Raw genomic sequence first — 19,254 nt, forward strand, 5'->3', positions numbered from 1 at the left:
TGCCTTGCTGGTCTGAACAGTCTTAATTTTTTTCCTAAGTAATTGTATTTCACTTCCTTGGGGTTACCTCTTACAAATTGAAACTTCACTAATTGTTTCCTCGTCCACACTTTTTTCCTCCCTTTCCTTCCTTCCTTTTCTACTCCCCCCCCCCCCTTTTTTTTTTTTCCTCTACAATCCTTCACTTCACTTCATGATGTAATCACATCAATTGTTTTCCTCATGACACTCACGACACTTTTTTGGTCTAGCATCACCTTCACTCTAGATATCCAACTAATTCACTTATTTTTTCACCCTGCCCCCACTGGACATTAATTCACCATCCTTATACGCACTTAGTCACTTGTCCTTTTTCCCACCCTCTCCCCCCCCCTTTTTTTTTTTTTTCTTTTTCTTCTTCTCCTTCTTTTCACGGTAACATTACACCAAACTATTTTCCCATTTCACTATATTTTACACCTTGACACCAATATAACTCACTTCTCCTTCACCCTGTTTTAACAGGTTAATAGCACAGAGGGGGTTGTCCCTTTTTTTTTTTCTTTTTTTTTTCTCCTTCTCTCAGTAAATTATCTCACCTCCTTCTCACGGTTGACACCTGTCCTATGGACAGATTTTTAAACACTTCCCCTAGAACTCTCTCTCCAAGCATGTCAGGTAGACATAAAGACAAAAAGTCAAAAGGGGTCTCCGAAAATGTATCAGATACTACTGTATCTATTACCAACCCCGCTATAGAAGCTTTAAATATTCCAAATCTGGTCTCTAATATTTCTGAAGCACTAACTCCCAAGTTTGATACCTTAAAATCTGAAATAAAACAAGATATAGCACAACTTTCTCAGGAAATTAGGCAATTCTCAAACAGATTGCAAGAGGCAGAACAGAGGGTCTCTGACCTTGAGGACCTCACTATTACACACAGTTCTACCCTAGAGGAAACCAATACCAAGATCCAAAAATTAATGTTGAAAATGGAGGATCTAGAAAATAGATCCCGTAGAAATAATATAAGGATCATTGGGATACCTGAAGATAAAAAATATGAAGACCTTTCCCTTTTTGTTACTGAGACTCTTGTCCAACTTCTAGGAATGCCTAGTTCCCACATAATAATAGAGAGGGCTCATAGAATAGGTCCATCTCCGATTGACAACAAAATAAACAATAGGCCCAGACCAGTGATAGTGCGATTTTTAAATTATCTTGACAAAATAAACATACTCCAACAATTTAAGAAGAAACAACCAATCAGCCTAGAAGGTGCCAAGATTCTCTTGTTCCAGGATTTCTCTGTTGAGACATCCTCAAGAAGAAGAGAATTGGCACCCATCTGTACAAAAATGATCCAAAGAGGCTACAAAGCTACATTGTTATACCCTTCCAAACTAAAAATAACTGTCAGGGACAAAGTATATTTTTATGAAAATGCACATGAAGCCGAAACTTTTTTTTGCTGAAATAGAATCTGCAGCACAAAGTGGCTCTAGTTAGTCAGCAATAAACAAATATTAGATTAACCAGGTTCATCAGGCTCCCACTGAGTAGGTATGGAGCTCATTGGGATAAAGTTGACCTCCAAAGAGGGCAATAATTGGGCCAAGAACTCAGCAGGGAAGGTTCTCCTGCTGAGGGCTGAATTGAGATATGGTCGAATTGATTTTCTTTTTTCTCCCCCCCCCCCCCTTTTTTTTTTTTTTCCTCTCCCTTCCTCCTTTGCCTCCCGTCCCTGCCCCTGCCATAGTTATCATGGACAAATTAAAGGATGACTAAGAGATTAGATAAACTCAAATTAATATCATGGAACATAGGAGGTATCTCGACTCCTATTAAAAGGAAGGCAATTATCTCTCACCTGAGAAAAATGCAGGCGGATCTTGCATTTTTGCAAGAAACACATCTAAATATAGACGAAACTAAAAAAATGAAAAGTTCTTGGGTAAAGGAGGTTGTTGCCTCCCCCAGCTTTGGAAAAAAAAAGAGGGGTAGCTATATTAATCGGAAAGAGGATGGAACATGAATTAGTTCATTCTGAAAGGGACCCAGAGGGGAGATTTGTGCTGCTAAAAATTAAAATCCAAGGCCAACTATTCACTCTTTGTAACCTGTATGCACCAAACAAATTAGATTATGAGTTCTGGGATATGCTACAATCTAAAATACTAGTTTACTCAGAAGGTTTCGTGGTGATAGGAGGCGATTTTAATATGGCCCCGCAATCCCCCCTGGATAGACTGCGGCAGGCTAACAAACAAATAAAACAAAAAAGGGACAATCTTGAAACAAAATTATTTAAAACCTTAACCCATAATCTTTCCGTCAAAGATATCTGGAGAATCCAAAACCCAGATGTCCGAGACTACACCTGCCTTTCCAGGGCTCATAAAACTCTATCTGGAATAGATCTTTTTCTAATTGATGACCGATTATGTACATTGAAAACCACTGCAGGAATAACTCCTGTAATTTTATCTGATCATTCTCCTATCTTCTTAGAACTACAACTTAACCGTTATATAAATTCATCTGTAATGTTTTCTTTTCCATATTATCTGGTTAATGACCCTAAATTTAAAAAACATCTAATTGATAGATTTAAGGAATACCTTCTATTTAACTCTGAATATGTAGATCGTCCGGAAATCTTCTGGGGAGCTGCTAAAGCAGTCATAAGAGGGGAAATAACGGCATACGCTGCTATGATCTCGAAAAAATTGAAAAAGAAAGAGAAAGAGGCTACGAATTATGTGATAAACGCGTATAACAGTTATCTAGTGCAGAGAACACCCTTTTTTTGGGCTAAATACATAAAAGCCAAGAGCGAAAGAGACGCTGTGGCATTATTAATCGAAACACAAAGGGAACTGAAGTTTCAGGCCAAGCTTTACCGGTTTGGTAATAAATCCGGCAAGTTATTAGCCAAACTAGTTAAAAGTGACAACAAGCCCCCCATGATTGAAAAAATCTTTCACTCAGGGAAGGCACTGGTTAAAGCAGACGACATTCTAGACGCATTTACAAAGTACTATAGTGAACTTTATTCGGCAAAAACAGAGGATAAGGGCCAGTCTGAACAATTTTGGAGTCAGATCATTTGTCCTACAATTACAACAGAAATAAACTCTGTCTTAAATAGCCCGATATCCAACGAGGAAATTAGCAAAATGATTTCCGAACTATCTATGAATAAAGTAGCAGGAGGCCTGATGGCATCCCCAATGAGGTTTATAAGATCTTAATTCAAAAGATAGCTCCTTATCTATGCAATACGTATAATGAATTCTTCACCACTGCCAAACCCATACCAGCCGATTTCTCCGCTTCTTTCACAACTTTACTTCTTAAAGGAGGCAAGGACCCCAATCACAAGGATTCTTATCGACCCATAGCCCTTTTAAATTCAGATTACAAGATTCTTGCCTCAATCCTGGCACGCAGACTGCAAGGCGGTCTTCCACATATCATTCACAATGACCAAGCAGGGTTCATACATCGACGAAATTCTGCTTCTAAGATTTGGGAGGTTCTGCTTGTGTCTGAATTTTTTCAGACACGAGAGGAGGGGACAGGGGACAATAAAGATCTTGCAATAGTCGCCATTGATGCGGCTAAAGCATTTGACTCAGTTTACTTCAGTCACCTTTTCACCTCCTTAAACAAATTTGGGTTTAGGGACAATTTCCCTAACTTCATAAAGAATTTATACTCATGTCCCCATACTAGACTGATAGTGAATAATTCTTTATCCTCTGATATTACCATTGAAAGGGGAACGCGACAGGGTTGCCCCCTGTCCCCCCTTCTCTTTGATATTGCTATAGAATCATTAGCAATAAGGATCAGACAGAACATTGAGGGCATCAGAATTGGTGAACATGAAATGAAAGCTGCATTATATGCGGACGATATTCTTCTTTACATCTCAAACACAAAGGTAAATATACCCAAATTGTTCAGCATTATAGATCAATTTGGCTCATTCTCTGGGTATATTGTTAATACTTCTAAGTCCGAATTATTTTGGCTAAAAAAGACCATAGACTCAATTAAAGATAGCTCACTCAGAGAGGTCTCTGAATCGTTCAAATACCTTGGAATTATTATTCCAGTAAGATTCAATGATCTTTATAAATTTAATATAACACCTATCCTGACAATGATCTGTGAGAGATTAAAAACCTGGCAGAGCTTACCCATTTCACTTACTGGGAGAATAGCTCTCTACAAAATGGTCCTCCTCCCGAAACTTCTATACGTTGTACAAAACACCCCATTAATAATATATGGAAAGGATATCCGGTTGCTCAACAGGGCAGTTAGAAAATTTCTCTGGCAAGGGAAGAAGTCGAGAATCTCTATAACAAAACTAACTCTGGCCAAAGAACATGGGGGCTTAGCCCTGCCAGATATTAGGCATTATAATCTAGCTTTCCTTGCACGAACCGTTACAGATTGGATCCATTCCAAAAACGATGTCACAAACATATCGCTTGAGGTTAACATTTGCCACCCATTTCTCCCAATTGGCCTGGCTCACTGCGAACCCAAATCTTTACCCCCTGAGATAAAGAAGCTTAAAAGCCTCTTGAATCCCATCAAAGCCTGGTGGAAAATAGGGGCCGCCTTAAGAATTGACTGCAGTGTCTCCCAGTACCTCCCAATAAAAGGGAATCCCAAATTTCGATCCGGCTTGGAAACGACTACGTTTGACAGATGGTCCCAAAACGGACTTGGAAAAGTCCGGCAATTTTTCGAAAAAGACTCAAATGTTATAAAAACATTTGAACATCTGAAAAACGAATTTAATATATCACACAAGGAGTTTTTTGCATATTTACAGCTCAGACATTTTTGTTCAGGGATATCTAGGAATAGTGAATTGTCTTGGACTTTAGGCAAACTGGAAAATTGTCTAACTCTGATTAAAGTGGGATGTATGTCTATAACCCCTTGCTATGTACTCCTTAATTTCAACAAAGGAATTCCAATTTTAGAACAATTAGCGTTGGCCTGGTCCAGGCTTATCCCTTCGGAATCCATAGATTCGCATAGCGTGCAGAAGTCAATTGTAAGGGTATCCCGGGCCACTCTTTCTGCTACATGGAGGGAAGCACACCTAAAAATTTTACACAGAACATATTTTACTCCAGCTCTAGGTTACAAAATACATAACCCAGATTTTAGTGATTGCCCTAAGTGCTCTCTTTCTGCAGCAGATATGTTGCACATGTTTTGGAACTGCCCGAAAATACGCCAATTCTGGTATAGATTAGAATTTTGGATTAACAAGAATTTGGTAATCTCCCCTCTGGTCCTCACCTTGCCACAGATTATATTTTGTGTTCAACCGGGTGAAGGGCAACAACCTCAGGAAAAACTAATTACCCTTACAATTTTAGCCTCTAGATATTTGATTCTTAAGTATTGGAAGGATTCAGGGTCCCCTTCAATCTCAGAGGTGAGAAATTGCTTAAAGAAACAATGCATGATTGAGCAAAGAGATACTAATATTGATAACGAAGGTGACATAAAATTTTTTTTTATGAAGTGGTCAGCCTTTATTAAAGGATACCCGATTAACGAAATAGAAACGATAATCTTCCCGTTTAGGAACTCAGAGTTGGTATTGCTCAATCTTTGGTAAAAAGACCCTCCATAAATTGGTCAGCCTAACTCAAGGTCATCCGACTAATGCAACAAAAATGATAATTTTACCATCTAGGACTTCAGAATTGGGGGTCGTGGTGGGGGGGGGGGGGGCTGGGGGGTGATAGGGAGGAGGGGGGGGCTGGGGGGTGATAGGGAGGAGAGGGGGGAAATTCCCTTCCACCCAACCCCCTTCTTTTTTTTTTTTTTTTTTTCTTTCCTTGTTCTTTTTCCTGCCGTCTCGCTGTTTTTTTCTGTTTTGTTGATTGTAAATCATGTAACTTAAGGGAGGGGAAGAAGAGGGGGTGGGATAGGGAGGGAAATTAAGGGATTTTAAGGGAAAAAAAGGAAAAAAAGGGACTCAGTACTTAAACAAGTGAAGAACTTAATTTAATAAAAGGTAGTAAAAGAGTTATATAATCATATGTTTTTTGTTTACTTTGTGTTTGTCTATTCAAACCAACATGTCAATTTGATGCTTTTCTTTTTTCTGTGACATAACAGCCATAACTGATCTGTTTGTTGGACGCAATTGTCCTGCTTTTTATTTAATTTTTTCGGAAATGTAAATCATTTGCTTTACTACCCATGTATTATTCAATGTATTAAATCCTAATAAATAGAAATAAAAAAAATTTTTAAAAAAAATTGCATGCTCTATCTGAATCACAAAATAAAAAATTTGGGTTCAGTGTCCCTTTAAAGGTAGATGAAACTTTATTTTTCTTTCATGATTCAGATAAAGCATGCAATTTTAAACAACTTTTTAATTTACTTCTATTAATTTTTCTTCATTCTCTTTGTATCTTATGTTGAAAAGCAGGGATGTATGCTTTGGAGCCGGCCCATTTCTGGAGCACTATATGACAGCAGTTTAAAAGAACACTAGATGACAACACTATTTCCTGCCAGGAAGTGCTCTGGACACCTACCTAGGCATCTCTTTAACACAATATCATGGGAACAAAGCAAATTTGATAATAGAAGTAAATTAGAAACTTTTTTTTTTTTTTTTAAACATAAAATGGTATGCACTAAATCTAAATCACAAAAGAAAATGTTTGGGTTTCATATCCCTTTAATAATGGCTGTACATAATGTTGCTTTAAGCATGCGTAAATAAATATTTTATACGGTGTTTACTGTTCCTTAAAGAGACAGTACACACCAATTTTTCATATAACTGCATGTTATAGACACTACTATAAAGAATAATATGCACAGAAACTGATCTAAAAATCCAGTATAAAACCTTTTAAAACTTACTTAGCAGCTCCCAGTTTAGCACTGTCCAGAAGGTTAGGCTGGGGCACCCACTGAAATGGTCTGGAAAGCAAAATGAGCAAACCCCCCCCTGCCCTGCATATAAAAATATAAAATAAAATAACGCTTACCTGATAATTTCATTTCCATCGTGGGCAGGAGAGTCCACGGCTTTATTCATTACTTGTGGGAAATAAGAACCTGGCCAGCAGGAGAAGGCAAAGACACCCCAGCCAAAGGCTTAAATACCTCCCCCACTTCCCTCATCCCCCAGTCATTCTGCTGAGGGAACAAGGAACAGTAAGAGAAATATTAGGGTATACATGCTGCCAGAAGAACAAAAAACAAAATTTAGGTCTTCCCACCGGAGCAACGGGTGGGAGCCGTGGACTCTCCTCCCCACGATGGAAATGAAATTATCAGGTAAGCATAATTTATATTTTCCATCTAAAGGGGAGGAGAGTCCATGGCTTCATTCATTACTTGTAGGAACAAATACCCAAGCTCTAGAGCAGCGGTCGCCAACCAGTGGTCCATGGACCACTGGTGGTCCACGAGAAGATGTTGGTGGTCCTTGACACCATCAAGCAGGAATTAATCTCCTCTGATGGTGTCACCCCCGTCGTGCTGCAAATCCCTACAGTGCCTGGCTGGACATCAGTGAAAACCGACGGAGGAGAAGTTAAATTATGATCTCCCTATGCACGCTGCGTTGCATAGATTGTATTTTTAATTTCCCCCTCACACTGGCAGGTTGCTCAGAGAAAGATGCTTTCATTCTAAAGCCAGCAGAGGTTGGTATAGTCTTATCTTGAAATAGTGGAATTAAAGTATATATAAAAAAAAAAAAGAAAATCTTAAAAAAAAAAATGTCTCTCTTATATTTTATTTATTTTCTTCCCTTTACCTGTCTCTTTGTAGTAGTTTTCCTTATTCCTTCAGATGGACTTACATCACTGTGTGTCTTCCTCCCCTCCATCTTCTTTTTTTTTGTATTAAATAATAATTTTTCACTCTAATAATTTCTCTGCGCACAAAGCCATTCCACCTGAATTCCAGTAATTACCATCCAGCAGATCAGCCATATCCCACTAGTATTATAGTAATTGCTAGTAACATAAGTTGTGGTTAGCTCATATCCATATCGAGAGCTTTCTGATATAAACTTAATTTATGACTCCAATGTCTGTCCATGATCATAAGTAGTTTTGAATAATTCCTAACTGGGGAGGTAACTTGGAAGTCTTGTGTTCATTTTAAACATAATTCTTTTTTCCCACTTTCTGCCTCTCCGTTTCCAGCTCAAAAGTTGGCACTCACCCTTCATCTGTCATTTGGAAGTATTCTCTCGGTTCTTTGATTCAGTTAGATAATTCCAAAAAAATATTCTTAAAATGTGTAAATATATACATAATATAAACTTAGCTATGCTTATACTAGTTATGTACAGTATGTGTGTGAGTATATATATATATATATATATATATATATATATATATATATATATGGGTAGAAGAGGGTGGGGGCGCACAGAAAAGCAGATCTGGGTGCAGTATGTTATGGCTTCACAGACAAATAGTGTACATACATTCAAATGACCACTCACTTGTTGTTACCTCAATCGATATGAGGTAAGTGCATTACATGGGGGCTATAAAAAGCCTTCTCCTGAATCGATATCCAGCGTTGTTTTTTCACTCCTCTGGAGTATGCAGTGAGAAAGTATTTCTCCCCTCCGGTGCAGCTCTTTATTCCTTATCTCAGACCGGATATTTTCCTTCCTTTATATACCCCCAATGTGAGGGGCAAATGTCACACAAGTGTTTTCACTGCAATACTTGTAAAAAACAAACTTCACAACACGCTTGTGACTGGATAGTTAAAAAACAACAATTTGGGCTGATCCGTATATTGAATGCTGCTGCTGCGCTGTGTGCACTAGGCTGTGGGCTTGTCAGCAGAAAATAAACCGCAACTCGCCTCTATGCCTATAGTGCTACTCAAGCAGAGCGTGTAAATTTCTGGGGGGGGCAGAGCCTGACGCGTTTCGCAACGCTATTGGTCGCTTCTTCAGAGGTGGGGCCGCCCCCCTACAACTCTAAAACTTATACACGTAGGTCCTGTAATAAATGCACTGCATAAGCCATTTTAACTGTTGGCACATAATATTGTACTGTGGGCTGTTTCACTTCAATGTAGTGTATATCAACTCAATGTTATGCGATCTCATCAAAATGTTAATTGTTTCTATCTCATTTTAGTTGTCTATTAGGATAAAAACACTAACAATATCTTGCACTATAATAGCGGATATAACCTAATGTATATATATATATTTAGGGGTTAATCGTACTTTCCTTTTACAACTCATTTACTATAAAAAACTTTCAATTTATGTGACTCTATAAAAAAGTATTTTGTTAAAAATTAATATGTAATAATAATAATTTAAAACTCACTATAACTAAAATTCATGTTTTATATAAATGAATTCCAGTAAAATCTCATTCAAACTATTTAAAAATGTTCTCTAAAATGAATTTTTTTTTAAAAGAATTATAGCTTTGCACTATATACATATAATGTATATACATATAACATGCTCCTATTATGGCATATACATATCTATATACATATAAATATATATATATGCATACATAAAGATTTCATGTGAATAATTACCATAATAAAAGTACTCAAAATTTCTATCACCTGGTGCGAATTCCCTTATTTTCTCTTAACACTTACTTGCTCCTATTCTAAATATACTAAGTCTGTCCTGGACATGGATTAGCATGTATATATATTATCTCACTGGTCTGATGTCTCTCCTTCAAGTTCAAATTAAAGGAATGCGGTTAAGTCTATATCCTTATTTAGACCTCTTGGAGCCAAACTCCCTAGAGCCTGGATCCAAAAGGTCTCCCTCTTTCTCAATGCCAATAATCTTCTACCTCCTCTAGGTCCTACCTGAACTTGTTCTATCGCTTTAAAATAAAACTGAGAGGGATCACTATTGTGATATTCTTGGAAGTGTTTAATAAGTGGGGTTTTTAGTTTACCTGCTTCAATATTTTTAATGTGTTCTAGACATCTAATTTTCAAAGAGCGTTTTGTTCTGCCTATACATCTCAAAGATGTATTGCATTTGCATTCTATCATGTAAACTACAAAATCTGACCTGCAGTTCAACCTTCCTTCTATTTCATGTAATTTACCTCTTTGGTCTATGCTTATCTGTTTGTTATACTCTTTTGAAATATTTACATGATCACAACAGACACAATTTTTTCTAAAACATTTAAAAAAGCCATTTAGGGCCGTAGTATGTGCATATCTTTGGTTGTTCTCACTTTTCACAGTTTTAATAATGCTAGGTGCTAAAATATTCTTTATACTTCTATTCTTTTTAAAAATTACTTCTGGTTTGTGCACACAGCGCAGCAGCAGCATTCAATATACGGATCAGCCCAAATTGTTGTTTTTTAACAATCCGGTCACAAGCGTGTTGTGAAGTTTGGTTTTTACAAGTATTGCAGTGAAAACACTTGTGTGACATTTGCCCCTCACATTGGGGGTATATAAAGGAAGGAAAATATCTGGTCTGAGATAAGGAATAAAGAGCTGCACCGGAGGGGAGAAAACAAAATTTATGCTTACCTAATAAATTTCTTTCTCTTGTGGTGTATCCAGTCCACGGGTTCATCCATTACTTGTGGGATATTCTCCTTCCCAACAGGAAGTTGCAAGAGGACACCCACAGCAGAGCTGTCTATATAGCTCCGCCCCTAACCCCCACCTCCAGTCATTCGACCGAAGACAAGTAAGAAAAATGAGAAACTATAGGGTGCAGTGGTGACTGTAGTTTTAAAAATAAAAACGCCTGCCTTAAAGTGACAGGGCGGGCGGTGGACTGGATACACCACAAGAGAAAGAAATTTATCAGATAAGCATACATTTTGTTTTCTCTTGTAAGGTGTATCCAGTCCACGGGTTCATCCATTACTTGTGGGATACCAATACCAAAGCTTTAGGACATGGATGAAGGGAGGGACAAGGCAGGAACTTAAACGGAAGGCACCACTGCCTGTACGACCTTTCTCCCAAAAATAGCCTCCGAGGAAGCAAAAGTATCAAATTTGTAGAATTTAGAAAAAGAATGAAGCAAAGACCAAGTCGCCGCCTTACAAATCTGTTCAACAGAGGCCTCATGTTGAAAAGCCCATGTGGAAGCTACCGCTCTAGTAGAATGAGCTGTAATTCTTTCAGGAGGCTGCTGGCCAGCAGTCTCATAAGTTAAATGGATTATGCTTCTCAGCCAAAAAGAAAGAGAAGTTGCCGAAGCCTTTTGGCCTCTCCTCTTTCCAGAATAGACAACAAACAATGTAGATGTTTGACGAAAATCCTTAGTAGCTTGCAAATAAAACTTTAAAGCACGAACCATGTCAAGATTGTGTAACAGACGTTCCTTCTTTGAAGAAGGATTAGGACACAGAGACAGAACAACAATTTCCTGATTGATATTCTTATTAGATACCACCTTAGGAAGAAACCCAGATTTGGTACGCAAAACCACCTTATCTGCATGGAAGATCAGATAAGGGGAATCACACTGTAAGGCAGATAACTCTGAAACTCTTCGAGCCGAAGAGATAGCTACTAGAAACAGAACTTTCCAAGATAAAAGCTTGATATCTATGGAATGCAAAGGTTCAAACGGAACCCCTTGAAGAACTTTAAGAACTAAATTTAAACTCCATGGCGGAGCAACAGGTTTAAACACAGGCCTGATTCCAACCAAAGCCTGACAAAACGCCTGAACGTCTGGAACATCAGCCAGACGCTTATGCAAAAGAATAGACAGAGCAGAAATCTGTCCCTTTAAGGAACTAGCCGATAATCCCTTTTCCAATCCTTCTTGGAGAAAAGATAATATCCTAGGAATCCTGACCTTACTCCACGAGTAACCCTTGGATTCACACCAATGAAGATATTTACCATATCTTATGATAGATTTTCCTGGTGACAGGCTTTCGAGCCTGAATCAAGGTATCAATGACCGACTCGGAGAAACCACGTTTTGATAAAATCAAGCGTTCAATCTCCAAGCCTCAGCAGCAGAGTCCATGGTGGAAAGGATGACATGTCCACCAGATCTGCATACCAAGTCCTGCGTGGCCACGCAGGTGCTATCAAAATCACTGAAGCTCTCTCCTGCTTGATCTTGGCAATCAGACGAGGGAGGAGAGGAAATGGTGGAAACACATAAGCCAGGTTGAAGGAACAGGGTACTGATAGAGCCTCTATCAGCATTGCCTGGGGATCCCTTGACCTGGACCCGTAACGAGGAAGCTTGGCGTTCTGACGAGACGCCATCAGATCCAGTTCTGGTTTGCCCAATAGTTGAATCAGCTGGGCAAATACCTCCGGATGGAGCTCCCACTCCCCCGGATGAAAAGTCTGCCGACTTAGAAAGTCCTCCTCCCAGTTTTCTACTCCTGGGATATGAATAGCTGAGAGATGGCAAGAGTGAACCTCTGCCCAAAGAATTATCTTGGAAACCTCCATCATTGCCAGGGGACTCCTTGTTCCCCCCTGATGGTTTATATAGGCTACAGTAGTTATATTGTCCGACTGAAATCGGATGAATCTGACCGCAGCCAGTTGAGTCCAAGCCTGAAGAGCATTGAATATCGCTCTTAGCTCCAGAATGTTTATCGGAAGGAGGGCCTCCTTCTGAGTCCACGAACCCTGAGCCTTCAGGGAACTCCAGACTGCGCCCCAGAAGGCTGGCATCTGTCGTCACTATAGTCCACTCTGGCCTGCGGAAACTCATTCCCCTGGACAGATGGACCCGAGATAACCACCAGAGAAGAGAATCCGTGGTCTCTTGATCCAGATTTAACAGAGGAGACAAATCTGTGTAGTCCCCATCCCACTGATTGAGCATGCAAAGTTGCAGTGGTCCGAGATGTAGGCGGGCAAACAGAACTATGTCCATTGCCGCTACCATCAGGCCGATCATTTCCATACACTGAGCCACTGACGGCCGAGAAGTGGACTGAAGAGCACGGCAAGAAGTTAGAAGCTTTGATATCCTGACCTCTGTCAGAAAATTTTTCATTTCTACTGAATCTATCAGAGTTCCTAGGAAAGAAACTCTTGTGAGAGGGGAGAGTGAACTCTTTTCTCTGTTCACCTTCCACCCGTGAGACCTCAAAAAGGCCAGAACAATGACTTGGTGATTTGAAAAGTCGATGCCTGGATCAGGATGTCGTCTAGGTAAGGAGCCACCGCTATGCCCCGCGGCCTTAGAACCGCCAGTAGAGACCCTAGAACCTTCGTAAAGATTCTTGGCGCCGTGGCTAACCCGAAGGGAAGAGCCACAAACTGGTAATGCCTGTCTGGGAAGGCAAACCTGAGGAACTGATGATGATCTCTGTGAATCGGAATGTGGAGATAAGCATCCTTTAAGTCCACGGTAGTCATATATTGACCCTCCTGGATCATAGGGAGGATGGTTCGGATTGTCTCCATCTTGAAAGATAGGACCCTGAGAAATTTGTTTAGGATCTTGAGATCCAAGATTGGTCTGAAGTTCCCTCTTTTTTGGGAACTATAAACAGGTTTGAATAGAAACCCTGCCCCTGTTCCTCCCTTGGAACTGGGTGGATCACTCCCATAACCAGAAGGTCTTAAACGCAACGTAAGAATGCCTCTCTCTTTATCTGGTTTGCAGATAGTTGTGAGAGGTGAAATCTCCCCTTTGGAGATGAACCTTTGAATTCCAGAAGATATCCCTGGGAAACAATCTCTAGTGCCCAGGGATCCTGGACGTCTCTTGCCCAAGCCTAAGCGAAGAGAGAAAGTCTGCCCCCTACTAGATCCGATCCCGGATCGGGGGCTACTCCTTCATGCTGTCTTAGAGGCAGCAGCAGGTTTTTTGGCCTGCTTCCCCTTGTTCCAAGCCTGGTTAGGTCTCCAGACTGGTTTGGACTGGGCGAAATTTCCCTCTTGTTTTGCATTAGAGGAAGCTGAAGCTGCGCCACTCTTGAAGTTTCGAAAGGAACGAAAATTATTCTGTTTGGTCCTTAACTTATCGGACCTATCCTGAGGAAGGGCGTGACCTTTTCCTCCAGTAATATCAGAAATGATCTCCTTCAGACCAGGCCCGAAAAGGGTCTGTCCCTTGAAGGGGATGTTAAGAAGCTTAGACTTTGAAGTAACGTCTGCTGACCAGGACTTAAGACATAGCGCCCTACGCGCCAGAATGGCAAAACCTGAATTCTTAGCCGTTAGCTTGGTTAAATGAAAAACGGCATCAGAGATAAAGGAATTAGCTAACTTAAGAGCTTTAATCCTGTCTAAAATATCATCTAACGGGGTCTCCACCTGTAGAGCCTCCTCAAGAGACTCGAACCAGAAAGCCACTGCAGCAGTAACTAGGGCAATGCATGCAAGAGGCTGGAGAATAAAACCTTGATGTATAAAAATTTTCTTAAGGAGACCCTCCAATTTTTTATCCATAGGATCTAGGAAAGCACAACTGTCCTCGACGGGGATAGTTGTACGCTTAGCTAGGGTAGAGACTGCTCCCTCCACCTTAGAAACCGTCTGCCACGAGTCCCGTATGGCGGCATCTATGGGAAACATCTTTTTAAAAGCAGGAGGGGGAGAGAACGGCACACCTGGTCTATTCCATTCCTTAGTAATAATTTCCGAAAACCTCTTAGGGACTGGAAAAACATCAGTGTAAACAGGCACTGCAAAGTATTTGTCCATCTTACACAATTTCTCTGGAACTACAACGGGTTCACAGTCATCCAGAGTCACTAAAACCTCCCTATGCAATAAGCGGAGGTGTTCGAGCTTAAATTTAAACGCTGTCATTTCAGAATCAGACTGAAGCAACGCCTTCCCTGAATCTGAAATGTCACCCACAGACAGAAGCTCTCCTGCCTCGGCTTTTGAGTATTGTGAGGGTATATCGGACACAGGTATTAAAGCGTCAGAAAGCTCTGTATTTGTTCTAGCCCCAGAGCTGTCTCGCTTTCCTTGTAACCCTGGCAGTTTGGACAATATCTCTGAGAGGGTAGCATTCATAACTGCCGCCATGTCCTGTAAGGTAAAAGAATTAGACACGCTAGATGTACTTGGTGTCCGCGTCACTTGAGCGGGAGTTATAGGTTCTGACACATGGGGAGAGCTAGATGGCATAATCTCCCTTTTTTCAGTCAGAGAATCCTCTGGAGATAAATCTTTAAGCGCCATAATATGGTCTTTATAGTTTATAGAAATTTCAGTACATTTGGTACACATTCTAAGAGGGGGTTCCACAATGGCTTCCAAACATATTGAACAAGGAGTTTCCTCTATGTCAGACATGTTTAACAGACTAGTAATGAGACAAGCAAGCTTGGAAAACACTTTAATAAAGGTGAAACCGCAATTAAACAAAAACGTTACTGTGCCTTTAAGAGAAAAAAACTAGCACTTAAACTGCAAAACAGTGTAAAAATATAGTAAAGTCTTCGAAATTTTTACAGTATGTGTAAGGGACTAAAGCAACATTGCACCCACTTGCAAATGGATGATTAACCCCTTAGCCCCCAAACCGGATTTAAAAAACGTCAACCACCGGTAAAAGACAGTTGAGCACCTTGCCACAGCTCTGCTGAGGCTCCTACCTGCCCTCAAATACGATTTAGTGAAGAAATAAACCCTTTATGATGGTCCTCAGATGCCAGAGGACTCCTCTAGGGAAGCTGGATGTCTCAGTCAGCAGGAAACTGCGCATCTAGAGCGCGAAAATAGGCCCCTCCCACCATGTACTGGATGTCAGAGTGGCCTTAAGAAAATACTCCTAGGAGTATCTGACTAGCCATGTGGAAAACTAGGCCCCAAATAAAGACTTATCTCCCTCAGAGAAAAAACGTTCTATTTATGAAAACATAAGTCACCACATATCTCTTGAGACTTCCTATCTTGTCGAGAGTTGCAAGAGAATGACTGGAGGTGGGGGTTAGGGGAGGAGCTATATAGACAGCTCTGCTGTGGGTGTCCTCTTGCAACTTCCTGTTGGGAAGGAGAATATCCCACAAGTAATGGATGAACCCGTGGACTGGATACACCTTACAAGATAAATACTTTCTCACTGCATACTCCAGAGGATTGAAAAAACAACGCTGGATATCGATTCAGGAGAAGGCTTTTTATAGCCCCCACTTACCTCATATCGATTGAGGTAACAACAAGTGAGTGGTCATTTGAATGTATGTACACTATTTGTCTGTGAAGCCATAACATACTGCTCCCAGATCTGCTTTTCTGTGCGCCTCCACCCTCTTCTACCCACTTCAGATTACACTGAGATCTCCCAGGGGACACTCTGTTTTATTTATTGGAAAAAGGCTGCAAGGAAGGTGGATCCATTCCTCATCTATATAAAGATTGACTGTCTTTCTGCTGTTCAGTTCTTACAAAAACATTTTGAACAGAATATATAAAGGAGGACATTGTAGACCCACTGTTACATTGTTACACAACAAGCAATCCAAAAAACATAATTTATGTAAGAACTTACCTGATAAATTCATTTCTTTCATATTAGCAAGAGTCCATGAGCTAGTGACGTATGGGATATACATTCCTACCAGGAGGGGCAAAGTTTCCCAAACCTCAAAATGCCTATAAATACACCCCTCACCACACCCACAAATCAGTTTAACGAATAGCCAAGAAGTGGGGTGATAAGAAAAAAAGTGCAAAAGCATATAAAATAAGGAATTTGAATAATTGTGCTTTATACAAAAAAATCATAACTACCACAAAAAGGGTGGGCCTCATGGACTCTTGCTAATATGAAAGAAATGAATTTATCAGGTAAGTTCTTACATAAATTATGTTTTCTTTCATGTAATTAGCAAGAGTCCATGAGCTAGTGACGTATGGGATAATGACTACCCAAGATGTGGATCTTTCCACGCAAGAGTCACTAGAGAGGGAGGGATAAAATAAAGACAGCCAATTCCTGCTGAAAATAATCCACACCCAAAATAAAGTTTAATGAAAACATAAGCAGAAGATTCAAACTGAAACCGCTGCCTGAAGTACTTTTCTACCAAAAACTGCTTCAGAAGAAGAAAACACATCAAAATGGTAGAATTTAGTAAAAGTATGCAAAGAGGACCAAGTTGCTGCTTTGCAAATCTGATCAACCGAAGCTTCATTCCTAAACGCCCAGGAAGTAGAAACTGACCTAGTAGAATGAGCTGTAATCCTTTGAGGCGGAGTTTTACCCGACTCGACATAGGCATGATGAATTAAAGATTTCAACCAAGATGCCAAAGAAATGGCAGAAATTTTCTGGCCTTTTCTAGAACCGGAAAAGATAACAAATAGACTAGAAGTCTTTCGGAAAGACTTAGTAGCTTCAACATAATATTTCAAAGCTCTAACAACATCCAAAGAATGCAACGATTTCTCCTTAGAATTCTTAGGATTAGGACATAATGAAGGAACCACAATTTCTCTACTAATGTTGTTGGAATTCACAACCTTAGGTAAAAATTCAAAAGAAGTTCGCAACACCGCCTTATCCTGATGAAAAATCAGAAAAGGAGACTCACAAGAAAGAGCAGATAATTCAGAGACTCTTCTGGCAGAAGAGATCGCCAAAAGGAACAAAACTTTCCAAGAAAGTAATTTAATGTCCAATGAATGCATGGGTTCAAAAGGAGGAGCTTGAAGAGCCCCCAGAACCAAATTCAAACTCCAAGGAGGAGAAATTGACTTAATGACAGGTTTTATACGAACCAAAGCTTGTACAAAACAATGAATATCAGGAAGATTAGCAATCTTTCTGTGAAAAAGAACAGAAAGAGCAGAGATTTGTCCTTTCAAGGAACTTGCGGAAAAACCTTTATCTAAACCATCCTGAAGAAACTGTAAAATTCTCGGAATTCTAAAAGAATGCCAGGAAAAATTATGAGAAAGACACCAAGAAATATAAGTCTTTCAGACTCTATAATATATCTCTCTAGATACAGATTTACGAGCCTGTAACATAGTATTAATCACAGAGTCAGAGAAACCTCTTTGACCAAGAATCAAGCGTTCAATCTCCATACCTTTAAATTTAAGGATTTGAGATCCTGATGGAAAAAAGGACCTTGCGACAGAAGGTCTGGTCTTAACGGAAGAGTCCACGGTTGGCAAGAGGCCATCCGGACAAGATCCGCATACCAAAACCTGTGAGGCCATGCTGGAGCTACCAGCAGGACAAACGAGCATTCCTTCAGAATCTTGGAGATTACTCTTGGAAGAAGAACTAGAGGCGGAAAGATATAGGCAGAATGATACTTCCAAGGAAGTGATAATGCATCCACTGCCTCCGCCTGAGGATCCCGGGATCTGGACAGAAACCTGGGAAGTTTCTTGTTTAGATGAGAAGCCATCAGATCTATTTCTGGAAGTTCCCACATTTGAACAATCTGAAGAAATACCTCTGGGTGAAGAGACCATTCGCCCGGATGCAACGTTTGGCGACTGAGATAATCCGCTTCCCAATTGTCTATACCTGGGATATGAACCGCAGAGATTAGACAGGAGCTGGATTCCGCCCAAGCCAGAGGACTGTGAGTCCCCCCCTGATGATTGATGTATGCCACAGTTGTGACATTGTCTGTCTGAAAACAAATGAACGATTCTCTCTTCAGAAGAGGCCAAGACTGAAGAGCTCTGAAAATTGCACGGAGTTCCAAAATATTGATCGGTAATCTCACCTCCTGAGATTCCCAAACCCCTTGTGCCATCAGAGACCCCCACACAGCTCCCCAACCTGTAAGACTTGCATCTGTTGAAATTACAGTCCAGGTCGGAAGAACAAAAGAAGCCCCCAGAACTAAACGATGGTGATCTGTCCACCACGTTAGAGAGTGTCGTACAATCGGTTTTAAAGATATTAATTGAGATATCTTTGTGTAATCCCTGCACCATTGGTTCAGCATACAGAGCTGAAGAGGTCGCATGTGAAAACGAGCAAAGGGGATCGCGTCCGATGCAGCAGTCATAAGACCTAAAATTTCCATGCAAAAGGCTACCGAAGGGAATGATTGTGACTGAAGGTTTCGACAAGCTGAAATCAATTTTAGACGTCTCTTGTCTGTCAAAGACAGAGTCATGGACACTGAATCTATCTGGAAACCCAAAAAGGTTACCCTTGTCTGAGGAATCAATGAACTTTTTAGTGAATTGATCCTCCAACCATGATCTTGAAGAAACAACACAAGTCGATTCGTATGAGATTCTGCTAAATGTGAAGACTGAGCAAGTACCAAGATA

Source organism: Bombina bombina, unplaced genomic scaffold (genome assembly GCF_027579735.1).
Source record: "Bombina bombina isolate aBomBom1 unplaced genomic scaffold, aBomBom1.pri scaffold_455, whole genome shotgun sequence".
Lineage (NCBI taxonomy): Eukaryota > Metazoa > Chordata > Amphibia > Anura > Bombinatoridae > Bombina > Bombina bombina.